The 27492-nt window shown below is 38.0% G+C and overlaps 1 protein-coding gene across 1 annotated transcript in view; it reads left to right on the forward strand.

The window, feature by feature from the left end:
• Nucleotides 1-27492, forward strand: part of Cntn4 (contactin 4) — a 1000458-nt gene that overhangs the window by 210455 nt on the left and 762511 nt on the right. The window lies entirely within an intron of this gene.

Consider the following 27492-nt stretch of genomic DNA (forward strand, 5'->3'; position numbering starts at 1 on the left):
ATGCACAATATTTTGGGGAACACAATACCAAAACAATCCAATCAACTGATTTGGTTAAGAAGAGGGATTTTTTAGTTAGCCTCCCTGGAGTTGTAAGTAGCAGTCTAGTCATCTTTGGTTTACATATAGTATCGTACTATGAGTGAGTACATACCATGTTTGTCTTTCTGAGTCTGGGTTACCTCACTCAGGATGATTTTTTTCTAGATCCATCCATTTGCCTGCAAACCTCATGATGTCATTCTTTTTCTCTGCTGAGTAGTACTCCATTGTGTATATGTACCATATTTTCTTTTTCCATTCTTCAGTTGAAGGGCATCTAGGTTGTTTCCAGGTTCTGGCTATTACAAACAATGCTGATATGAACATAGATGAGCAAATGCCCTATGGTATGATTGATCATTCCTTGGGTATATGCCCAAGAGTGGTATAACTGGGTCTTGGGGGAGATGGATTCCAAATTTTCTAAAGAAGCAACATATTGATTTCCAAAGAGGCTGTACAAGCTTGCATTCCCACCAGCAGTGGAGGAGAGTTCCCCTTGCTCCACATCCTCTCCAGTATAAGCTGTCTTCTGTGTTTTTGATATTAGCCATTCTGACAGGTGTAATGTGGCCAGGGAGGCTACCTAAAAAACAGGACCCTAAGAATGACACAGGGATTGCCCAATGACAGAGAAATGGATGAGATCTATATCAACAACCTGGGCAAGAGTGGGAGTAATGAAGGGCAAGGTTAGAGGGAAAGAGAGCTTAGGGGAGCAGGAGATCCCAGCTGGACCAAGAACAGAAAGGGAGAACAAGGAAAAACAGACCATAATAAATGAAGATGACATGAGAACAGGAAGAAGCAAAGTGCTAGAGAGGTCTCCAGAAATCCACAATGATACATCCTCTGTAGACTACTGGCAATGATGGAGAGAAAGCCTGATCTGACCTAGTCTGGTGATCAGATGGCCAAACACCCTAACTGTCATGCTGGAACTCTCATCCAATAACTGGTGGAAGTGGATGCAGAGATCCTCAGCCAGGCCCCAGATGGAGCTCCAGGAGTACAATTTTTGAGAAAGAGGAGGGACTTTAAGAGTGAAAATTGTTGAGACCAAGATTGGAAGAGCACAGGGACAAATAGCCAAACGAATGGAAGCACATGAATTATGAACCAAAAGCTGTAGAGCCCCCCAACTGGATCAGGCCCTCTGGATAAGTGAGACAATTGAATAGCTTGAACTGTTTGGGAGGCACCCAGGCAGTGGGACCCGGACTTGTCCTTAGTGCATGAGCTGGCTGTTTGGAATCTTGGGCTGATGTGGGGACACTTTGCTCAGCCTGGAAGGAGGGGACTGGCCCTGCCTGGACTGAATCTACCAGGTTGAGCTGAATCCCCATTGGAGTCTTGGTCCTGGGGAAGATGGGAATGGAGAAGAGGAGCTGAGGGAGGGAGGTGGGGGGCGGCAGAGGTGGGAGGACATGGGAACCCATGGCTGATATGTAAAATTAAAACACAAATATAATTTAAAAATAAAACACTGCATAAGAATAAAAAAATAGAAGAGGGATTTTGTTTATATAAACTTCAAAATAAGTTGTGTCTATTCTGGTGTGTCACTTGGGTAGTCATTTGAGAAGAAAGAAAGTATTCCTATGATGTATGATTTGACAATCATTTTAACAGAATTGAAAATAATGTAATCTACTGTAGTAATTGTTCATTCAGAACACATTCTCACAGTATGTAACAGGGACTGAGAATTTTGGAAGGACATATAAAAAAAAATAGATACTATTAGCAATGTGTGTTGTTAATAGTTTGATTTGCTTTGAAACATGAGTTAAAGACCCAGAGTGACGGTGTTCATTTTGTAAAACCTTTGTCACATGGTGATGTAGCTGCACATGGCAAACTGAGGATACTATGATTTTACTTCACCACACACTTTATAGCTGTAAGGCTTTGCCTATATGTATGCATGTATGTACTTGTTTGGTTATTTGCTAGGAAGTTATGCTACCATCCATATCTCCAATCCAAGGATTCTTTATTTATTATGTGTTTGTTTATGTAAGATGTGTGTGTGTATGTGTGTGTGTGTGTGTGTGTGTGTGTGTGTGTGTGTGTACATGTGTATGAAGACTAGAGGTCTGTACCAAGGGTCATCATCAATAATTCCCACCTTAATTTTTGAGATGTAGTGTCTCACTAATGTTGGAGCTTACTAATTCAGCTAGACTTTTTGGATAGCAGTGTGAGAGACCCTCCTGTCTCTGCCTCCCCAGCTCTGTAGTAACAAGCAGATGCAGTTGTGCCTGGATCCTATGTGAGTACTGGGGATACCATTTTTGTGAGTGTTGAGGGTAGCCAAATCCAGAGAGTGGAAAGAGGAAAGTGGAAACTAGAAGGCAAAGAGAACACAGTGAGAAACAATTTTTTATAGGCAAAAATGTAGCAAGTAAAATAGAAGTTACCAGTGGCTGTGGAGTTAGTTGGTTAAGGGCTGCTAACTCTGCTGGGAATATAAGTCTGTTTGGGAAGTATAAAGAAATGTACAGTTTATGGATGGACTAAGTGGCAGTTGATTTCATATTCAGTGACTGAAATGGTAGATTTTTTTCATGTTCTAGTCACTATAAAGCATTGATCCTGGGCTGAGTGTGGTGGCTCATTTCACATCCCCAATACTGGGGAGACTCAGACAGGATAATTGTGAGTTTGAGTCCAGCCTAGGCTAAAACTAGAACTATAGTGATATTTTATTTGTACTGAAATGTGATTTTATTTGTATATTAATAAAGTCACCTTGGGGTCAGAGCAAGCCATAGTAGAAGCTGGGCGGTGGTGGTGCACACCTTTAATCCCAGCACTTGGGAGGCAGAGCTAGGCAGATCCTGCATGTTCAAAGATACAGCCTGCATGGAGACACACGCCTTTAATCTCAATACCAACCATAGAAGACCTGGAGGTTTGTACAGACAGGCGGTGAAGAGGAGGTCATGTGGTTGGGTTTACAACCAATGAGAAGGCAGAACAGAAAGTCTATAAGAAAGACAGGACACAGGAAGTAGGCCTCTGGCACAGAGGAAAGACCTCAGAAGCAGTGAAGGATAAAGTTTTCAGCTCTCAGCTATTGCTCTGACCTCTTGGCTTTTAACTCTGCAATTGGCTCTGTGTTTCTTATTTAACAAGACTACATCTACATAGAACCACAGGCTTGAACTACAAATCAGCACCCCATCCAAAACCAGAAAGTCTAATCTCATATAGTGTTCTGCTCATGGTGTCTGCTGCTTGTTTATGGAGTAAGTAGTTGTATTTATCTAACTTGACAAACTGATTAGCAATTTAAGACAGAGAAACTTGTGGAATTTCAGATTGGTAGATTTCAGAGTGCGGGAAGACCAGCAGATTGACAAAACTCAGTCCCTAAGCCCTCTGTGTTCATGTGTGGCTACTGTCAGATGGCCTCCTAGTTGCCATCTCACTGGCACAGTGCATCAGCTTGATAAGCCTAGGAAATTTTTCCTGCAAGAGCTGTCTTGTCCCTGGATGGACTTATCTAGGGTTCCTGTCAATAATAACAAGCACATACCTGAAGAATCAATCTCTTCTATTTTAATCTTGTAGTCACATGCCACTGAAACTATGATTATTGCATGATGAAGTCTCCTGTAGGAAAAATGGCAGAGGTAATAAAACCAAGCCTTACTAGTCTGTCACTGGAGAACAGTCTATAACAACATGAGGAAGTAAAGCCACACAGGGGAGGGAAAGCCTGTACAGACTGTGGAAACTGAAAGGCATATTTGGGTGCTGTAGTCCCATGAAGATACCTAGAGCTATGTAAATAAAAATTCGCACTGTTCCCTTAAAATGCTGTTTTTCTTCAGGTACTTTAAACTTTGAATACATGGATTTTTTTTTATGTACTTATTTCTTCTGTTGCTTAGAGCTCTGAAAGTTGAAGCAATCAAGCATTCTTTAACAGTTGTGGCTAGAACGAAAAGAATGTGATTTGAACCTATGTCTACCTATTAAATTAAGTTTCATTGATGTTTTTTCACTCTCCTGGCATATTATAGTTCAAGCAGCTAGTCTATTATCATTCTTATTTGGATATGGAGACATATTGACATTCCTATGTTCATGTATTCTCTTTTGTGGGCTGCTTCAGTGCATTGATAGAAATTAAATTACCTTCAACAATGAATAATACCTATATTAATGCAACCAACTGTGGAAGGTAGTGAGGTTTAATCAAGGGTGGTATGCTATTGTCTGTGCACTTTGAATATATGTACAATTTCTATAGAATTCCAGGAAGAGCTGGGAAGAGATAATCAAGAACATGATTCCTTTCCAAGGTTGTCTTTGAGGAAGGATTTTTTAAACCCCTCTCAACTATGCCTCTGAATTGTCCACCTCTGATCATCAGAGTCAATGTCCAAAATAAGAGAAGGATGCTGAGGAATTTGAATATTCTCCCCATCAAAAGTAATAGAGACACCTTTCCAATGTACATTGATTGGAGTCAGAGAAAAGATGCTTGAGTCTTACTAGGTTTTACTGATGTGACATGATGGATCATCTTGACTCACTGAATTGCTACCCAAGACTAGTCCCCTGAACCACAGCATCATGGGTGATATTTCCAAAGCAGAGGTGGATTACTTTTGAGAAGTAAATTTCACTGAAATTCCTGTTGCAAAGTTCTCCCCTGCCCTGAGGTTTTCAGTTTCCTGTTTTGATTGAGTTACCCCCACCTGCTCACTTTAAAGATACATTCTTATAATATTCATTAAGTCTCATCCCAGGAATCCAGGAGTAGTCAAAATTTTGATGTGGCCTGTAATACCAATGCTATTTTCATAACACTATGGAAACAATTAGGTCAGCTGACACTGTCTTTTTCCAGAACCTACATGACATTGCAGTAACATGAAACTGAAGGCAGAGAGCTGTGTTCCCTAATATTGAGAGATTAAAGGTGTTTGCAAACATGTAGAACTTGCAATCCCCTTAATATTTGGTGGTGGAGTGGATATAGGATAATAATACTTGATATTCTTTGGTATCTGTGGGGAACTGATTACACAAAAACTCAACTCTACAGCTGATCCAATACCTTATTTTAGTTGGTTGTAATACCCAGAAAACTGACAAACATCCTCAAAGAAAGAAGAATATAGTTTATTCTGAATCCAAATATGAGTTATCATAGCTCAGGAATGCAGATCTAGGTTGTCCCCCTTTTCATAGAACAAAACAAAGAAAGTCATGAATAAAAACACGTTTCATCACAGCTGTTCTGAAACTTGCTATGTAGGCCAGACTGGTTGCCAAAATTACAGAAACCTGCCTGCCTTTGCCTCTGGAATGCTGAGGTTAATGGTGTGCATTAATGTGTCTATCTGGTCTCCATTCCATTTTTCAAATGCAAATTTTAAGCTAAGTATGACTGTCCTGCCCAATTCCTGCAGGGGAAAACAAAGTGAAGTAGATCAGATTTCAATAAGCCTTTAACTCTAAAACCTTTTAGTTTTCTAATTTACCAACTTCATTTAATAGTCATAAACTGCCTGGAGGTGGTGGCACATGCCATTAATCCCAGAACTTGGGAGGCAGAGCCAGGCGGATCTCTGTGAAATTGAGTTCATCCTGGTCTTTGGAGGGAGACCCAGGACAGGCACACAAACAACACAGAGAAACCCTGTCTCAAAACCCACCCTCCAAAAAAAAAGTCATAAACTATATTATTACCTCCAGAGTTGTAAGGCCTAAAATAAATCTCAATATTTTAATGTAGCATCCTTTAACATGAAGTTCAGTTAAGCCACTCAGGATTCATAATTATTACTGTGATCTAGCTGTGGCTTCCTCTGGTCTCTAGCCCATGAATTGAATCAACACACACTAGGTCTAGTATAGATAAGTAGTTTATGACACTGTCCTAGGGATAAGAATGGACAGTGGTCAAAAGGACCTTTTCAGTGGAACACTTTTGGAGGGAGAGTGGACAAAGAAGAGAAGCTCTGTGCAGAACTGCGTGTTGAATTAGGATTTATACTACTTTCTCAGAGACTATGTACAGAAAGCTTCCTGAGGCATTTTATCCTGCCCATATGATTGGCAGAGCCATTTGGATTAACTCTACTGGGAGAGGGAAATGGTATGTTTTGTTCTTTAACAGAAAGCCACAATCTACCCAAGATGACAGATATAATTTAGGAGACATTCTTTTGACTAAAAATGTTATGTAATGGAGCAGATTTTAAAAGAATTAAGGAAAGAAAAAAAGTCTACAAAAATAGCCATGGTTTGCCAGGAGGAAATAGCCTTCCATTCATACACATCACAGCCCTCTTACCTGCACCTCACCCCAGCCATTTCAAGTCTTGAGGAGCAGCCTATTATAATATTGTTCCATTCCTTAAAATTATATGTTACCATAGAGCAAGAGGTAGTGCCCAAATCTCTGATTGTACAGGAGGGAGTCCATCCTCAATGTCCTTCAAAACTATTCATTTCTAACTAGCCACCTAACAATAATGATATAGGAAAATTTTATGTGTATGTACCTTTAAAGTGCTCTGTTGCTTTTTTTTAAAGGGTAAAGAAATTCCCCACAGAGTAAGAAATATTTGCATTCTTCTTGGTCTTATGCAAGGATTTCTAAATTGATGGCTATTTGCTTCAAAATTAGGCAGGAAATCAATCTTGGAAATTATTGTGTATGTAGCTCAATTCAGAAAGTTGTAAAATATTATTCCTTTATCCCCCTTATGCTGTTTAGTTGCTATTTCATTCTTTGGAGTAATAACAAAATAGTCAACAATACTGGAAATGCATACTGATTTTGAATATTTGTTTTAGAATTGTTTCATAGTTCATGTGGCACATAACTTTCCAGCAGCAATTCTACTCTTTAGGGAGGAAAACCAGGTCATGGTTGATAATCTACATGTATTTCAGATGGTTTTCTTCCAAAATATGTCACTCTGTAATTACTTCTGTTTTTAAGCAAAAAAAAAAAAAAAAAAAGCTAATATCTTTAAGGCCCATTAATAGTGATGATAAAATACATAGCTGGTAGATGGTAGTGTTTTAAATAATAAAAATTCTTTCAAGACTAAGAGTAGCATTGAGACAAATGACACCTGAAATGTCCTTTTGTAACTCCAGTCACTGACAAAGATAGAAGTTGAGATAGGAGTTCCAATAATCACTCACAAACAAAAGAGATTCTTACTTTTATAGTGTTGCAAAGAAGGAGGGACACTGAACATAACAGTATAATAAAAGTACTAGATAGAATATAAAGCCTGTACTCTCTGGATGCCTATACCTTGAACAATAGGAAGGTAACCATGTGTCCCTACCCTACCTTGAGGCTTTTATGTGCTAGGATTGTACATCTTAATGGAAGTGTTATATAGGTAATAGACAAATCAGATTCCCTTCGGGTAGCTGATTAGAGATATGTGGCTAATGCAGTTGTATCTCTATAGTGGCAGGTCTAATAGGTGGATGGATGGAGATATAGATAGATGAGTCAAAGTTTCCTTTCTGTTGCTATGATAAAATATCCCGAAAACATAAATAATTTGGGAGAGAATGGGTTTATTTTAGTTCATAATTCTAAATTACAATCCATCATTGTGGAGAAGTCACTTTGTTATGAGCTTGAAACAACTGGTCACTTTGCCCACAAAGTCAAGAAACAGAAAGGAAGGGATTAATGCAAAATGCTAGTGTTCAGCTTATTCTCTGACCTTTTAAGAGTTTATGATCTCCTGCCTAGGGAATGGTGCCACCCATGGTGAGAGGGCTTCGGATATTCCCTGAAGATGATCCCCTGAGCAGTCCTGCTTTGAGACTCTTCCTGACTGAATCTAGATTTTGTGAAGTTGAAAAAAACTAAGCATCACAGAAGGATAGATGAACTAATGGACAAATAATGCCTTTGTTACTTTTCTATTGCCATGAAGAGACAATATGTACAAGGTAACTTATAAAGCATTTAATTTAGGGGTTAATGGTTCCATTGGGGTAGAGTACATCAATATCATAGTAGATGACATGGTGTCAGGCAGGCAGGCGTGGTAAGTACTATGGCAGTAGCTGAGAACTTTCTGTCGAGACAATAATAATAAGGAAGGGGGAGAAACTATGATAACTAGGAATGATGTGAACTGTTGAATCCTCAAAGCCCACTCCCAGTGACATACCTCCTCCAACAAGGCAGCATCTTTCAATCCTTCCCAAACAGTTTTACCAATTGTGGGCCAATCATCCATTGAGCCTCTGGAGGCCATTCTCATTAAAAACCATCACTGATAGGGAGAACAGAGAGGGAGGGAGGGAGGGAGGGAGGGAGGGAGGGAGGGAGAGAGAGAGAGAGAGAGAGAGAGAGAGAGAGAGAGAGAGAGAGACTTGAGTAGAGTGGTAGGAACAAGTTTTGGCTTTTTTTTGTTTTGTTTTTTGCTTTTTTTTCCCCCAGATAAGCAAGATAAGAGAATGTATTTAGCAAAAGTCAGGTCCATATTATCATGTTTTATTCCTTGTTTATTCTGGATCCACATATCAGTGACCATAGATAAGGAACACATATTTAAATTATACAAAATACCATGTTCAAACACACTACTACACTATCAGTATTATAAAGTTTTTATAGTAACGGAACAAAGAAAGTTTAAAACCACTACATTTTAACAATAAATTGGGCGATGGTCCAGGGAGATGGTTTCATTGGTAAAAACACTTGCTTCAGAAGCAATATGAACTGAGTTTCATCACTGGGACCCCTAGGAAAAGCCAAGTGCAATAGTATATATCTGTAATCATCCTGAAGGTAAGATGGGATGTGAATTTCAGAGAATTGGCCAGTAACTTGTGCGTTGGTCAAACTGGAGTACACACTGCAGCACCAGAATCCAGACTCTGCATCAAAAAAAGTTGAAGGGAGAGAATTAAATCCTAAAAGGATTGTATTCTAACTCCTACATGTAAAGGCCAAGGCATATGTATACTTATATGCATACACAATAGTAATAAACATACAAACAAATAAATTGAGGAGTATGTAAGGCAGATAGGTTACATCAAAGAAAGAAAGTTCTGCTGCCAGCCTCCGAAACTGTTTGATGGCATTCTTTGTTCTTAAAGAAATACTTATTTTTATTTTATATGTATAGGTGTTTGTCTAAATGTTTATATGTATACCACATGCATGCCTAATACCCTTGGAGGCTAGAGGAGGGTACTACATATTCAGGAACTGGTGTTATAGTTGTCAACCTATGTTTGATTACTAGGAACCAAACCCAGGTCTTCTGTAAGAGCATCAAGAGGTTTTATCCACTGAGTTATCTCTTTAGCCCTTGGCATTATTCTTATCTTTATCCATCTAGGGGGAGTTAATGTTCTATTTGCACCTTCTGAAATGATTTACTTAATAATCAGGATGTATGTGAAGTCAAACCCATATAAACAATGAATAGTTATTAAGACAATAAAAGGTCATCCAAGATAATTTGGTTTTTAACCTGCACTGCAACATTCCAGTTGTCCACCGTCAGAAGTTTTAAGTAGAAAATCAACCTTGTAGAGTATTTTGCACACATGTGGCTTTTTTTTTTTTTCTGAGAAAGTCAGTTCACACCCATTAGATCTCAGATACTTACTCAAAAGATCCCGCATCTAGTGATGCTATTTAGAACACACCAAAATATGGGACACTGACATTTGAAGAAATAATGAAAGCAGCTATAAGAGCTACAAAAATTCTTCCTTCCTCTTCTTCCTGAAGCAAGTATCAACCCTGGATTGCATTCCTTTACAGTAGCAGATTAGACCATCACATTTCAGAGGAGCCCTACCTTAAGGCCAGAGGAAACAATGTTATCAAGTGGAACCAGCAAGACTGTACAAAAAGGCCTTGTCACATTCTCCTTTGTGGCCACTTCCTGTTGCTGGGCATCTCCATCCATGCTCTTCAAGACAGTTCATAAACACAGTTCGCCTCAGTTCTTTGTGTACTCATTTCTAATGGATCTTGTTGCTTGAAAAACTTAACATTACATAAATCTATATAATTTTCTGTTGTTGAGTTGTTGATCTGCTTTTCTTTTTCTTTTACTTTTTTTTTTTGGAACTTACTCTGTAGCCCAGGCTGACCTCAAACTCACAGAGATCCACCTGCCTGACTCTCAAGTGCTGGGATTAAAGGCATGCACCACCACTGCCCAGCTTCAAATTTTATTATTTATTTTTAATGCACATATACACACACATATGTATGTGTGTATATATATATATGTATGTATACACACATATGTATGTGTATATATATATATATTTGTTCCCTTGAGACAGGTTTCTCTGTGTAGTTTTGGTGCCTGTCTTGGATCTCACTCTGTAGACTAGGCTGGCCTTGAACTCACAGAGTTCTGCCTGGTTCTGCCTCCCAAGTATTGGGATTAAAGGCGTGTGCCACCACTGCCCAGCATTGATCTGCTTTTTGTTGTGAGGCTTTAGCTGTTAATTTTGGAACAGTTCAGAAATCACCTTCTTTTATGTTGTTATCCCTGATTTCCTGGGGACTTTATATGAGTGTGTGTGTGTGTGTGTGTGTGTGTGTGTGTGTGTGTGTGTGTGTAGTATTCTCTCATACATTACATCTGGACTGTAAGTTCCCCTCCCTCTACTCCCAGTTCCACCACACCTCCCCTCTCCCCCAGATCTACTCACAGGGATACCAACCGAACACAGGACAACAAGTTGCAGTACGAGTAGGCACAATCCCTCATATCAAGGCTGGATGAGCCAAACCAGTAGTAAGAAAATGGTCCCTAGAGCAGGCAAAAGAGTCAGAGACAGCCCATACTTCCACTGTTAGGAGTTTCACAAGAACACCAAGCTACACAAACATAACCTATATTCAGAGCACCTAACTCAGACCCATAAAAGATCTATGGCTCTTCAGTCTCTGTGAGTCCCTATGAGCCCTGAGTAGTTGATTCTGTGAGCCATGTTCTCATGGTATCCTTGACATTTCTGTCTCCTACAATCTTCCCTGCCCCTTCCTTGTGGTTTCCCAACCTTCACTTAATGTTTGGCTGGCTCTGCACCCATCAATTGCTAAATGAAGCCTCTCTGGTAATTGGGCTATTCACCGATCTATGAGTATAGCAGAATATCATCAGGAATCATTTCACTGATGGTTTTTCCCAGTCATTTTTGGTTCTATCCTAGGTCTCTAGGCTATCCACGCTCTGCGTCCTGGCCCTCCACGCAGTGTCAGGCACTGTCTCCCTCTTGTGGTGTGGGTCTCAAGTTGGACCAGTCATTGATTGGCTACTCCAAATTCCAAGCCACCCTTACCTCAGTGTGTCTTGCAGGCAGGACAAAAGGCTTTGTGGCTGGGTTAATCTCTAAGTACCACCACTGGAAGCCATGCATAGATAAAGAAGATGACTGGTTCAGGCTGTGTATCTTTCCATTACTAGAATTCATTAATAGGGTCACCATCATAGATTCCAGGAGTTTCCAATGTACTAAGTTTCCATATTGCTCCCCCAAAGTCCCCCATCTTCAGTTGTCTCTCCCAGCACTGTCTCCCTACTGTCCCCGCTTGAGCCCTCCTTGTTACTAAGCCTCTGTGGGTCTGTGGATTGTACAATGATTATCCTTTTCTTACCAGTTAATATCTACTTATAAATGAGTACAAACCATGTTTGTCTTTCTGGGTCTGGGTTACATCACTCAAGGTGATTTTTCTAGTTCCACACATTTGATTACATATTTCATGTCATTTTTTAACAGCTGAGTAGTACTCCTTGTGTGAATTTACCACATTTTCTATTTATTTATTTTTTATTTTTATTTTATATCCCAGCTACAGTTTACTCTCCTTCTTCTCCTCCTAGTCCCTCTCCTCCTTCCCCCTTCTTTTTCCACCCCATAATCCACTCCTTCGTATCTGTTCAGGAAAGGGCAGGTTTCCCATGGATATCAACAAAACATGGCATATCAAGTTGAGGTAAGACCAAGTACTTCCCCATGTATTAAGGCTGGGCAAGGCAGCTCAGTATGAGGAGTAGGGTCCCCAAAGCCAGTTAAGGAGTCAGAGACAGCCGCTGTTTCCATTGTTAGGAGTCCTACAAGAGGACCAAGCTACAGAAATGCAACATCATTGTCCCTAGGTCAGTCCCATCCACACTCCCTGGTTGTAAGTGCAGTTTCTGTGAACCCAAGTTAAATGATTCTGTGGGTTTTTCATTGGTTGTAGTATTAAGGCTAATGGGGATAGTACTTGCAGGTTAAAGCTGGAACCTACCCACTACAGTTTTTCTTGTATCATATTTTCTTTATCCATTCTTCAATTGAGGGAAATTTAGGTTGTTTCCAGTTCCTGGCTGTTATGAATACAACTGCTATGAACATAGTTGAGCAAGTATCATTATGGTATATTAGGAAAGCCTTTGGGTATATGCCCAGGAGTGATAGAGCTAGATCTTGAGATAAAGCAATTTCAAATTTTCTAAGGAACCACAATATTGATTTTAATAGTGGCTGTGCAAGCATGCACTCACACCAGCAATGGAGGAATGTTCACCTTGCTCCATATCCTCAAAAGCATGAGCTGTCACTTGTGTTTTTGATCATAGCCATACTGATGTGTATAATATGGAATCTCAAAGTAGTTTTATTTGCATTTCCCCAATGGCTAAGGATATTGAATCTTTCTTTAAATGCTTCTTAGTTGAGAATTCTTTATTTAGATCTCTAACCCATTTTTTTTATTTGGATCATTTGGTTTGATGATGCCTAATTTCTTGAGTTCTTTATATATTTTGAATATTACCCCTCTGTTGAAAGTGAAGTTTTGAACATCTTTTTCCATTATGTAGGGTGCCATATTCTCCTATGGATGCTGTCCTTTCACTTACACAAGCTTTTCATCTTCATGAGTTTCCATTTATTAATTATTGATCTTAGTGCATTGGCTATTGGTGTTCTGTTTAGGATGTTGCCTCCTCTGGGAGTTCATTCAAGGCTATTCCCCACTTTCTCTTTTATCAGGTTCAGTGTGTCTGGTTTTATGTTGAGGTCTTTGATCCACTTAGACTTGAGTTATATGCAGGATGATAGGGATGGATCTATTTGCATTCATCTACATGCTGACATGCAGTTCAACCAGCAACATTTATTGAGACCAAATTCTTTTTCTGTTGTATATTTGCTACTATATCACTAGTGAGGTGTCCATAGGTGTGTGGATTTACACTTGGATCTTCTATTTGATTCCATTGATCAACCTGGTTTTATGCAAATACCATGTAGTTTTTATAACTATTCTTCTGTAGTACAGTTTAAAAATCAGGGATAGGGATACCACTGGAAGTTCTTTTATTTTACAGGATTTATTTAAATATCCTGGGGTTTTGCTTTTGTTTTGCCACATGTTTTCCAAGATGAATATTGCCTTTTCAAGTTCTGTAAAGAATTGTGTTGTAATTTTGAGGGGGATTTGTGTTGAATCTGTTGGTTGCTTTTGACAAGATGGCCATTTTTACTGTGCTAATTTTAACCAATCCATGAGCATGGGAGATCTTTCCACCTTCTGATATCTTCTTCAGTTTCTCTCCAAAGATTTGAAGAAGTCTCCAAAAGTCTTTTTCAGCATCTAATTAGATGATCATGGGTTTTCTCTTTTGAAGTCTTTGAAGTCTTTTGTGTCATACAAGTCTTTTACTTCCTTGGTTATAGTTACTTTAAAATATTTTATATTACTTGTGCATATTGTAAAGGGTGTTGTTTGTCATTTGTATGTAGGAGGGGTATTAATTTTTTTAGTGATTTTTGTGTCCAACTATTTCACTGAAAGTGTTTATCAACTGTAGGAGTTCCCTGGTAGAATTTTTGGGATCCCTTATAAATATACTATGTTATCATATGCAAATAGCTATAATTTGACTTCTGCCTTTCCAATTTGTTTCCCTTTCCTCTTCTTCATTTCACTTATTGTTCCAGCTAGATCCTTAAGTACTATATTGAATTGATATGAAGATAGTGCATAGCCTTGTCTTCTTTTTGAGTTTAGTGAAAATGGGTTGAGTTTCTCTATATTTAATTTGAGGTTGTCTATAGGCTTCCTTTAATTGACTTTATATATTTCTCCTTTTTTATTTATTATATTTGTGTTTTAATTTTACACATCATCTATGAGCCCTGTCCTCCCCCTCCTACCCCTGCCCCCACCTTCCCTCAGCCCCTCCCCTCCATTCCCATCTCCTCCAGGGCCAAGACTCCCCTGGGGATTCATTTAAACCTGGTGGATTCAGTACAGGCAGGTCCAGTCCCCTCCTTCCAGGCTGAGCAAAGTGTCCCTGTGTAAGCCAGAGGTTCCCAAAAGCCAGCTCATGCGCTAAGGATAGGTCTGGGTCCCACTGCCTGGGTACCTCCCAAACAGTTCAAGCTATTCAATTGTCTCACTTATTCAGAGGGCCTGATCCAGTGAAGAGAGCTTAGGGGAGCAGGAGATCCCAGCTGGATCAAGAATAGAAAGGGAGAACAAGGAATAACAGACCATGATAAATGAAGACCACATGAGAACAGGAAGAAGCAAAGTGCTAGAGAGGTCCCCAGATATCCACAATGATACATCCACTGTAGATTACTGGCAGTGATGGAGAGAAAGCCTGATCTGACCTAGTCTGATGATCAGGTGGTCAAACACCCTAATGGTAGTGCTGGAACTCTCATCCAATAACTCATGGAAGTGGATGCAGAGATCCTCAGCCATGCCCCAGGTAGAGCACCAGAAGTCCAATTGTCAAGAAAGAGGAGGGACTGTAAGAGTGTGAATAATTGACTTTATTATGTTAAGGTATGTCCTTTTTATCCCTAATCTCTCCAAGACTTTTATCATGAATGGGTGTTAGGTTTTGTCAAAGCCTTTTTCATCATCTAATGAAATGATCATTTAGAGTTTTTTGTTTGTTCGTTTTTATTATTATTATTAATGGTTCTTAATTTATTTTTATTAAGGAATTTTTTATTCATTTACATACCAACCACAGATCCCCCTCTCTTCTTTCCTCCCACTCCTCCAGTCTTCTCCCCTCAATCCACTCCCCATTCCCTCCTCCAACAAGGTAAGGCCTCCCAATGAATGGGAACTCATGAACTTTAGACCAACAGCTGTGGAGCCTCCTTGGGACTGAACTAGGCTCTCTGCATAAACAAGACAGTTGTGTAGCTTGATCTGCTTGAGAGGGTTCTGCTTCAGGTTCCTGCAGGGAGTTCACAAGCTGTCCTTGGTATGTTAGCTGGCTTTTTAGAGCTCACTATCTATGGTGGGACACCTTGCACAGTCTTGATGCAGGGGTAGAGGCTTGGACCTGCCTCTACTGAATGGACTATGCTCTGCTGATTCCCCATGGAATGCCTTACTTCATTTTGTTTTTTCTTTCTTTCAGTTTTTTTTTTTTCTATAGTGGATTACATTGACTGATTTTCCTATGTTGAACCATCCATGCATCTCTGGGATGAATCCATCTTGGTGGATAATCTTTTTGATGTGTTCTTGGATTTGATTTGAGAGTATTTTATTGAGTATTTTTCATCTATGTTCATGAGGGAAATTGGTGTATAATTATCTTTCTTTATTGAGTCTTTGTGTGGTTTGAGTATCAGGGTGACTATGGCCTCATAAAAAGAACTTAATGTTCCTTTGGTTTCTATATTGTGAAGCAATTTAGGTGTATTGGCATTAGCTCTTTTTTGAAATGGCAGTAGAATGCTTGTTGTTGGGAGATTTTAATGACTGTTTCTAGTTTACTAGGGACTATAGGCCTATCTAAATTGTGTATCTGATCTTGATTTAACTTGGGTAAGTGGTTATCTATCAAGAAAGTTGTCCATTTTTCTTTGATTTTTAAATTTTGTGAAGTATAGGTTTTTAAAGTATGACCTAATGATTCTTTGGGTTTTCCCAGTATCCATTGTAATGTTTCCCTTTTCAATTCTGATTTTCTTAATTTGGATATTCTCTCTCTGCCTTTTAGTTAGTTTGGATAAGTTACCGAAGCCTCAATGGGGGTTGGAACTTCCAGATCAAAGCTGGAATGGCTACCCTCTATATCTCCTCCTTTTGTCTAAATAAGAAGGTTCTAATATAAGACTATATACAAAGGAATGGCTACCAAATATTGTCCAGGAGTAATGAGGGATAATGACCTAGATAAAACGGAACTACAACCAATGCGAACAATATCAAGCAAGAAAAACATACTAAAATTCAGAGAAGTCTAGAGCATAGGTAAATGGCATGTTACAAAGATCATTCCAAAAGGTATCCTATCCTAAAGAACCTGAATCTAATAGTTAATATGTTCTATCTAAGATTATATATATATATATATATATATATATATATATATATATATATGTAATTTAAGTTGTAACTTAAGTTGTAACTATAACTGTTAGTCTTTAATACCACCAAAGACCTGATAAGGAATATAATGGTACCTGAGAAATGGAAGATAGATGCAAGCAACTTTTGGGAATCTTATAAGAGTAGACAGACACAGCTGACAGCCTGGACAGTCACCTAATGTTTCTCAGCATTGTTGGTGCATTCAAATTGGCTACAGGTCTAGAGTATCTTACAGACCATTTTCAGAAGCAGGAATTTTTAGAGACCATCTTACCCTGTCTTGGAAGAGTTCAGAAGTCACTTTTCCTTGTGTCCTGCTTGTCCTTAAGGACAGCACTCATATTGTCAGCAGTTGAGGCAAGGACAGTTCTTTGCCCAATAGGCCATTTTGTGTCAAGAAAACAAACATTCCAAAAGGAAATGCCTTAGAAGCCAATGTTCTCTTAGGATCAAATTGGTGCTGCCAGGAGCAATTGTGTCTCATGTCAACAGAATTCTAAGTTACTTAAATGCCGTATTCTCTAGGTCTATGAAGTGTTTGAAGACAACCTATCCATCCAACCTATGTTATCTGTGAATCTGGATAACCTAACTAACATAACTATAGAGATGACAAGCATAGGTGACTATAAATCTATAAGTCTTATCTACCTAAATAACCTAAGGACTAAGGCTTCCTATAAACAAGGTAAACAGTCTATAAGCAAATGTATGGTAAAGGACAATGTCTTCAAAATTGTGACAATACACAGGATATTTATAATATGCAATATGACAATAATCTTAAATATTGATATATACAGAATATCCTAAACAGAAGTAGAACATATATACAGTATGACATATTTAAATTTACATTTGTATCAATATGCAAATATTTCAAATAAGAGTAGAAATATATGTATATTATAACAAATACAGTTCTGTATTTATATCAATATACAAATTATCTTAAACAGGAATATAAAAATAGTTTACATTTGTATCAACATATAAAAATCCATAATAGTGCAAATTATATAAGGCTGCTATTTTACTAAATTTGTTTACTAGTATATACAATAATCTACCATAATATATTATACCTATCCATTCTATTTCTTCTTTTCCCTTTTTTTGAGACACTATTTCTTTTCTTAAGGAGAATACTGTGTCTAATAATTTCTCCCACCCCAACCCTATAAGCATCATTCATAACCCTGAGAAATATGAAACCTTAGGGAGAAGGGGCGTCATTTTCTTAGAATTGCTTCCTGCTGTTTAGGGCGTGATGGTATCTATTGGGTATTATAAGAAAGCTCAGATAGTTAAATCTCAGTTAGACTAACTGTAGATTCTACAGCAAGTCTCAGAGTAATGGGTAAGATTACCTGAAATTCTGGTAAGAAGTGTAGTATGATGATGGTTATCATGGCATCATTGTGGATTGGGGCCCCATCTTCCTTCCGGTGTTGATAGTGGTGTGTGTGTGTGTGTGTGTGTGTGTGTGTGTGTGTGTGTGTGTGTGTTTTTCCCTTTTTTGGTTTGGTTGATATGAGATTATTTATTTCACATGTTTTTGTGGGTGCAGTTAACCTCCTTGGGTTGGAGTTTTCTTTCTACTATCTTTTGTAGGTCTGGATTTGTAGATAGATATAGTTTGAATTTGACTTTATTATAGAATGTCTTGTTTTCTCCCTCTGAGGTTATTGAAAGATTTGCTTGCTTGGTATAGTAGTCTAGGTGGGAAGCTCTGGTCTCTTAGAATCTACAGGACATGTGTCCAGGCCCTTTTGTCTTTTAGAGTCTCCATTGAGAAGTCAGGTTTAATTCTAATAGGTCTAACTTTGTATATTACTTTGCATTTTTCCCCTTGCAGCTTTTAATATTCTTTCTTTGTTTTGTATGTTTATTGTTTTAATTATTATGTAGCAAGGGGAAATTTCTTTTCTGGTCCAATCTATTTGGTATTCTATAAGCCTCTATTATCTTTATAGGCATCTCCTTTGTAACATGAATATTAAATAGTCTTATTAATAAAAAAAAATAGGATCCAGGCATTGGGGTGAATTATGAAAGATCAGAAAAGCAGAACAAGCCACAGTTAACCTCATCTCAACAACTCCTCATCAGATTCTGTTTCCATGAATCTTCAGACTGAAAGCTTCTGAGTGGATCACAGCTGAACTGCTAAAATCCTCAGAGTTTAAAAGCCTCTAGCTCCTGGTCCTCACACCTCATATACTTTTCTGCTTCCTTCCATTACTTCCTGGGATTAAAGGTTTGTGACACCATGCCTGGCTGTTTCCATTGTGGCCTTTAATTTACAGAGATCGAGATGGATTTCTGCCTCTGGAATGCAAGGATTAAAGGTGTGTATGCCACCATTTTCTGGCCTCTATATCTATATAGATGCTGCTCTGTTCTCTTTACTAGGGTGCACAATACATTGGGGAGGCACATTATTACCACACTACTTCTTTAGGTTAAGAAAATTTTTTTCTATGATATTGCTGAAAATATTTTCTAGGCTTTTGAGCTGAGATCCTTCTCCTTATTCTTTTGTTCCTATTATACTTAGGTTTGTTCTTTTCATAGTGTTCCAGATTTCATGGATGTTTTGTGTCAGGAATTTTTTATATTTAACATTTTCTTTGACTGAATTTTCTATTTCTTCTATTGTATTTCAACACCAGAGATTTCCTCTTCCATCTCTTGTATTCTATTAGTGATGCTTGTATCTTTAGTCCCTGTTCACTTACTTTATTTTCTATTTCCAGAATTCCTTCAGAATTCCTTGTGTTTCTTTATTACTTCTATTTGATTTTCAGTGTCTTGAACAATTTTGTTTCCTTCAACTGTTTGTTTTTTCTTGGCTTTTCAAAAGGGATTTATTCTCTCTCTCTCTCTTTTTTTAAAGAACATTTATCATCTTCAGAAAGTTGGTTCTAAGATCTTTTTCTTTGTTTTCTAAGATCTTTTCATCAGTGTTGCAATAGTCAAAGCTTGCTATAGTAGAATAGTTGGGCTCTGGTGGTGACATGTTGACCTGGCTGTTGTTGATTGTGTTCTTAAGATGGCCTCTTGATGTTTGAAGTCATTATAGGTCTAGGTGGCAGTGGATTTGATCTTTGGGATCTAAACTAAGGGAGTGGGAGAATTCACCTGGGGAACAGCCTACCTGTTCTTCTGGTTTGTGTGAGCTGCCTTTGAGCACAATATTTCTAAATCTAGTTGCATAATATCATTACTGTTGTCTACTTAATATTATTCATATGAAGAATATATTGATATTATAATTAAAAGAGAAATTTATCACATATAAAATAAACATGAAACACATATTCATACAACCATGAAATGTTGATTAATTTAGCAAAATGTTTACAATATTAAAATAGTAATGTATACCTCCAAAGGTTTTATGAGTAGATACTTTGCAAACTGAGGCCATTTATTGTCCCTATTTTGTGAAGTTTAACATATTTCTGAGACATTACTATGGTTTCTATTTTATATAGATAATTTATTGTTGTGAACATTTTTTCTTGTATGAAGTGCTAAATTGAGAACCCCTCAGGATTTTTAGACTGTTCTTTCCCTTTCACACCCCATAATGCCACATACTTCATGCAGTTGGATGTATATTCAACAGTCACCAGGAATTAGGAGCAGCTAATATGGACCAAGGCTGAACAACATAGGATCTCAAAGGCTCAAGTGGATGAACTGACTTTATCTGAGGAGTCAGATTGATTTCAGTTCCCAGAGACTCACTTACATTTCTATAATAAAGATTGATTAAAGATTATTAAAACTGGCCTTTAGTGTATAACACTCTGAATTCTCAGCATTTCCCAAATATTTGTTTCTGAAATTCTCATAAGAGCCCCATCAATTTGTGAATAAAAATTGAGATTTTTTTTCTCTCTACTCATCAACGAACAGTCACCCAATTTAGTGAACAAAATGTGTGGTTCCTCACACACCATTCAATACATATGATTCCATTCAGTTTTCATACTATTTAACTGGAGTTAAGGTCAGATCCTGAAATTTCAGGGCTTATTGCCAATAAGACATCAGCCTGTTCCAGATGCCAATCACAGATAGAAACTTCTCAGATTTCTGATTCACCAGGTGCAGATCACAAGTTGCTACAGTGTCTCTCTAGGATTGAGTTATTTGCTAGACTGGCTCATAAAATTCAGGAAAGCCATTTACTTATTTTTACTGGTTGATTATAAAGAGTGCTACTAAGAGAACCTATGAACAGCTAGATGGAAAGTACATGGGCAAGAGTAGGAAAAGGGAATGGAGCATCCTTGCCCCTTCTAGACAACCATCCTCCAGCACCACTCCTATTCAGTAGGATAGACTCTCAGCAAACCCTGTCTTTTCACTGAGAATTTTTTGCACAGGCATGGATGATTAAATCTTTGGCCATTGATGATCAACTCATCCTTTAGCATCTATCCTTTCTAGAGGTCAACAGGCAATCTTATTTCTTAACTCTTATCTCTGGGAGCAGGTCCCCATTTTGAGACTATCAGAATGCCTCACATTCCAGCCATCTCTTTAGTACATAAATGTCTCTTACCACTTTGGAGAGTGCAGAGGTTTTAGGAGCTGTATGCCAGAAATGGGTGGAAGATTTTATATATATATGTGTGTGTGTGTGTGTGTGTGTGTGTGTGTGTGTGTGTGTGTATATATATATATATATATATATATATATATATATATCATGCTATCTCAGAGGAGAATAGGTTCAGTATTGTTTTTAAGAAATGATGAACTAAAACAAAGCAAGTATTTTGCTGAAGGTTACTCAAGTGGAAATTGGAGTTGTTTATTTTGAAATCTAGATTGTGTGATTAACATCTTGCCCTGTGTTATAGTTCTTTGAATGTAGGAAATTGTGTGATGAAAGTATGGATTCTTCTACTCTATACAATGTGTTTGTTTGTCTTCATTTTTGTGAAGAAATGTGGGTGCAATATTCAACCCCTACCTGAACAATACAGCTGTCAAATAAATGACAAGCTCTTATAGGAAATATCAGATTTTAAATGTCCAGTATATTCTATATTATATCACATGACATGACACATTAAATAGTTGTAGAATGTCAGAAATTGGCATAATAAATGACTCAGAATCATAGAGTGACAGGCTGCCATTCTAACCATGCCAAGTTTCTGTTGATAATGGTGAAACCTGGAAATTTTCATTTTCTGGTATTACACACTGCCAACACATTGACATTTCCTGTATAGTTTCCCAATGGGAAAGGCAGAGTTGTGTTTAGCCAAAACTGACACTTTTCTTTAATGAAAATTCAAGAAGTGATAAAACCTACATATCTCCTAGTGTATTGATCAAAAGCATTTTAGCTTTGCTGAAAAGTCACCTCTGGTTGATGATTATTAGAGCAGTATAAATTTTGTCTCTTTATTTGTAAAACTAAAATTTTAATGATGTCTCTCTTTGTCTTTGAAGCATAGATGTTTTAGAATAGTAACTTATAACCCACAATGCCAAGTAAAGGAACATTAATACTGAAGTATTTATTCTTACTCTTATTATCTAGAATAGTACTCTCTGAGAGATTGTCAAGCCAGGTCTCTCACAGAACCTAAGAGAAACTGTGTATTCCATGTACCATTTCCAGGTTTTACAACTAATCTCTCCAGGTAAAAAATATTATGGATAACTGTAGATAGAAATGCAGAGAAGCCATTACTGTGGCATTAGGAATTCACCAAAAGCAAAAGATTTATCACATAATCTCCTAGGGAGGCCAGAAAGTGTAAGTCCACAGTTGCCTCCCAAGTCAGTACTGTTCCTTTGCTCAGATGGAGACTGTGAATTTATTGTTTGTGTTGTCCAGAGCTCAGTGACTAGGCTGGTGGGCTTTTTCTTCCTCTGTCTCTGTCTCTTTGTCTGTCTCTCTTTCTTTGTCTGTCTGTTTCTCTTTGTTGGTATGTCTCTGTCTCTCTCTCTCTGTCTTTCTCTGTCTCTCTCTGTCTCTCTCTCTCTCTCTGACTTTCACTCTCTCTCTCTGTCTCTCTCTCTCTGATTGTCCTCCAACTCACCATCCTCCTTTTCCACCTCCCAGGTGCCTGGATTAAAGGATTAAAGGTGTGTATCAACAAACACACCTTTATACACATATATTACAGAAAACAGGTTTCAAATAGATTCTAGTTGTTGTTGTTGTTTTGTTTGCGTGTGTGCGTGTGTGCGTGCGTGTGTGTGTGTGTGTGTGTGTGTGTGTGTGTGTGTGTGTGTGTGTGTGTCTGTGTGTGTGTGTGTGTGTGTCTGTGTGTCTGTGTGTGTGAGAGAGAGATATTTAAGGAAATCATGTGGAAGAATGTTCAGGACTTGAGCTGACTTCTGCTTTGACATTTCACAGGCATGAGGTGTTTTTTGCTTATAGAGTGATTTCAACTTCAGTGTTTTCTTTGGTTTCCACAGCAACAAACTTTTTATTTGCAAATTCTCTCAATTACAAAAACAAGACTCATGAAGCCTAATTTTTTGTCTAATTTTTTTTTTTTCTGTGGTAGGGAGATCAGAAAATACCAGGGTTGTAATTAATTTGAAGCATGACAACTTTCTACTGAATAATACCCTCAAGTAAAGCCCATATCTTGTGCCCATAACTTTTTTTTCCCCATGAATGCAGCATCCAAGTCTCAGGTCTGTTTATTGTCACTAGTCTCTAAGTTGAAATCTACACTCTACCATTGACTGTTGAGATAGCCTTGCTTGGTTGTCCTGGACTATATTCAGACTGGAGCATCTGTCTTTAGTCTCTCAGATCAACTGCCCCAATAATGATGCGTCATAAAAACCAGTGAGGCTCAAAATCTCAAGTTTCTAACCTTACTGTTGATCCATTCCCATTGCTGTTCTCAGTTCCCTCTATGCCTTAAGTAGATCCACTGATCTCTGGGCCCTTATGTATCACCCAGTCCTATTTACTCATAGTAAATAGCTCAAGAATTAGTCCCCAATAAATGGCTATTTAAACCATACTCTGGAAGCTAATGGTGCCTAAGTAACCTTTCCAGGAAAGCTGTAACTGTCATCTCAGGGAAAGTCACTGCTTATTAGTTAAAATTGTCGGTTTTATGATTCAGCAAAATAAATAAGACATTTCCCTTAGGGTAATGGCTTTTTTTTTTCACTTTGTGAAAACTACAGGGACCCCTGTTATCAAGATATAACTGTAGTCTAATGGTGCCACTTATTGTGCCTAGTGAAAGTCCCAAGGATGTGATTATCTCTTAATAACTGGAAAGAGCTGGTTATGTAGCACATTGGAGTGTTTACTTTAAGTGTGTGTGGGGAAACCCATTAGTGATCTCTGTGGTTGATATTATTCATTGTCATAATGGTAAAATAATCAAGTCACCATTTGTTTGCTTGTAGCTAGACAGCATGATTAGAAATGCATTCCACTTCCCACTGAAAAATACATTGAAATATAATCTCTTGCTTAGTATTAGTTTAATAACCCTGATGTTAATAGTAAATTATATGAATCAAAGCTAATGGAAATTCCAGAAATGCACATGGATAATTTAATGTCTGCATGACCTTTACCTCCCATGGAGAATTGAGGTTGGGTTTTAACTACCTGTGAAGGAAGTAAATACCCATGTGAAAAGCCTGCTGATTCAGTGATAGAAATGCCATCAATAATCTAAGCAAAGGAGGGTAGACATTGGAAAAGACCTTTAAATAAAATGCCCTTTCAGAGTATGAATGGGTATTGAATGGCAACTTCTTTTTCTCCTTCATTCAAACAATTCATGCTCCAGTTATATTAATAACAATAGTATCATTTATTAAACACTTGCTCAGGCCAGATTGTTTGCATATCTTTTCCCAGTGTCTTCACAAGGAGCCTACAAGGTCATTAATCTTGGTCCCTTTTGTACTGGAAGGAACTGAGATTGTAAGAGATAATAGAAATTGGTTGTATTCATGAAGCAATTCCTTTCTGAAACTTAGATTCTAATCTGTCTTCCCCACCCATTTTATTCAGTGTCCAAAGACATACTGTATAGGGTAATTAAGCACAATTACAGGGGTTTTGCAACTGATATTGATATTATTTTCTTAAGTTGTCAAATAACTGTGTGTCTGACTCCACTGAGAGAGAGAGAGAGCAATCTTAAATGCTGTCTATGTGAAATAAAACCATTAGAGATCTGGTCTTTGGACATGTCCTTTGGAATTACCTTCAGGTTGTTACCTGTCACCTGGGAAGTATGGCTTTGGGTTTGAATAAATAGCCAGCATACCTTTTGCTTCTGAGCCATTTGAAAGGGGTCTAGATCTGGACATTTCAATCCCAAATAACATCCATTCTCACCCAGCCTTGCCAACTGGTGCTTCCTTCTTTTTGCTTTAGCTGTGAGGTTCTGTAGTTTTTAAGGGGTTTTAGAGTTTCTTATGAGATAATGCAACTGAGCAATGCATTTATGGTGATGCCTGTATGCAAAGCCTATACAGTCATTCTCAAAAGAGATTCATTAATCTAGTCAGTTGTTCATCTCTCATCAATTTCCTGTCCATTTTTATTTGTTTGAGCTTGTTTTAGTTTGTTTCATTTTGGTTTTGAGTCAGTCTCATTTGACACAGGATGACGTCAAATTTGCTGCATAGTTGAGAATGCCTTTGAAATTCTTATTCTCCTACCTCTATCTCTCATGTATTGGTATTATGGGAATGTGCCACTGTGTTCTGCTTATGCAGTGCAGAGGTTCGAATCCTAGGTTTCATGTCTGTAAGGCAAGTACTTTGCAAACTGAGCTTGTCCCAAGTACATTTTCTCAGGTGACCTTTTCAGTATATATATATATTTTTTCAGTATATATATAATTTACCAAACAGGTTAAAGTATGGACATGAATCTGGAAAGCAATACATTTACTCTAATTCTAATAATAACTGGTAAAGCTAGGATTATATTGTATATACTGTGAGCTAAGTACTCCACCTGAATGTCTCAGTCTTTTCTCATAACTCTATACAGTAGAAATGTCATTATGAAGCTACTTTAAAGCCTTAGAAATCAGAGCTTAATGAGAATGAGGGGGTATTAAATCCTTCCCTTCCCGCATCAATAATGTGCCAATCAAGATTAACAAATGGAATTCCTTTCCCATGGAATATATATGAAAACATGAAGAAATTCTGTGTCTCAAGGAATTTAAATAGTTGTGTATCTTTACTGCCCATGTTGACACTTGTGTGATGGAAAGTTATATTTAAACAGCTTTTTCCAATGTGAGTAAGTGATTCTGTGTGTGTGTGTGTGTGTGTGTGTGTGTGTGTGTGTGTGTGTGTGTGTGTTTTACAATGAGGCCTAAGTAAACAATTCTTGATTGTTAGTGAGAGATTTCTCAGCACCATTCCAGCATCACAAGAAATGTCCTTGAAAGAGTAGAGCATACAAAAACACACTGAAGAAGCCAAACTCATTCTTAAAACATACCCTTTTGTCTCAAGCTGTCAGATGGAGCCACTAATGCTCCCAGAACACTTAAGAAGCACCTGTTTTGTGCCAGTTTGTATTACTTCAAACTGATAAATAAGGTAAGATCCATACTTTCCCATGATAGAGGGTGGGGTTTCAGGGTGATGGTGAACACTGTGGTAGGAATATATACCAAATCAAACAAGTGTCTGAGAAGTATAAAATACATTATGATCCTGTAATGCTAGTATTTTAGTAAAAGAATTTTTCTAAGAAATGCTCCTTTACAGTTTAGCTCCCTTTGAAGATTTCTTCTTTTGCTTTGTATAGGTAGTTTGGCATTGTTAGTGATTTCATTTTGACAGCAAACCATATGACATCAAAGAATTCTATTTTTTGTTAGTTTTTTTTCTTTTCATTAGTAAATACTCTCTGAATCACACAATGAAAGCAAGACTTCTGGAGAGATGTTTCAGTCAGGAACTACTTGCCTTGCAAATACAAAGACCTGACTTTAGTCTCCAGAAGACACATAAAATAGTCAGGACATGGTGGCATGCACATAGAGGCAAGAAGTTTCCTGGGGCTCACTATCCAGCTGGTTTATTTACTTGGCAAGTTCAAGGCCAATAAGAGACCCATCTCTAAAAAACAAGAAAAAAAGTATAGTAGGTGGAACCGGAAGAATGAGTCCTGTGGTTGCCCTCTGGCCTCCATTCGATCATAGGCGTGTGCACCTGGACACTCTCATACATGCATACCTCACAAATGAACATGCATTTACTCATAGCCAAAAAATCAAGAAAATATGACAGATAGTAACTTACAGCTGACTATGGGTTAATATTGTTCACCTAGGAGAACTGGTAAATGAACATTTCCTTTCAGGAGAGTTGGTATACTGTCACACACACACACACACACACACACACACACACACACACACAGACACACACACACACACATTCTTAGATTTGTGGAGTACTTTTTGGCTGATTTTTGGTAATTGCTTTTCCATATCCTCAGTATCTTTAGGCACAAACCACCAGTGGTCTCTTTCTTATACTCAGCCATTCACTTGTATCATACAAAGCTTTGAACTAGCTAATGTAAGAAGAGCTATAGAAACTAAATGACAGGCAAAATGATAGCCACCTAAGAACAGAAAGCTATAAAACACCTGACCTTAAATATTCTTGCTTTACAAATCAGGAGATATGACTGATTCTCACATTGTTCACACCCTAATTTCAAAATATCATTCCTCATGAGATCAGGAGTAAATATGTGAGTTATTTCATCCCTGGCATTCTCTGGGTGCCTTCCTCTAGTCTTCTCAACAAACTAGCTTTGTATGTCAAGAATTCCTACCTTATATCCCCCAAACCCTCAGTGCTGTCACTCAAATTCTGTAAAAGCGAGAATCTTATTAGCTTTGTCTGAAATTCATATTAAAGATCCCTGATTCCAAAAGCTGGAGCCAATTAAATTGAACAGTACATTCCGGGGGAAGGCCTTTCCTGATGGTGACACAGGTCTTCATGACGTCAACCCCTAATCATCCTTCTCTCCTTTC

This window comes from Onychomys torridus, chromosome 3 (genome assembly GCF_903995425.1).
Source record: "Onychomys torridus chromosome 3, mOncTor1.1, whole genome shotgun sequence".
Taxonomy (NCBI): domain Eukaryota; kingdom Metazoa; phylum Chordata; class Mammalia; order Rodentia; family Cricetidae; genus Onychomys; species Onychomys torridus.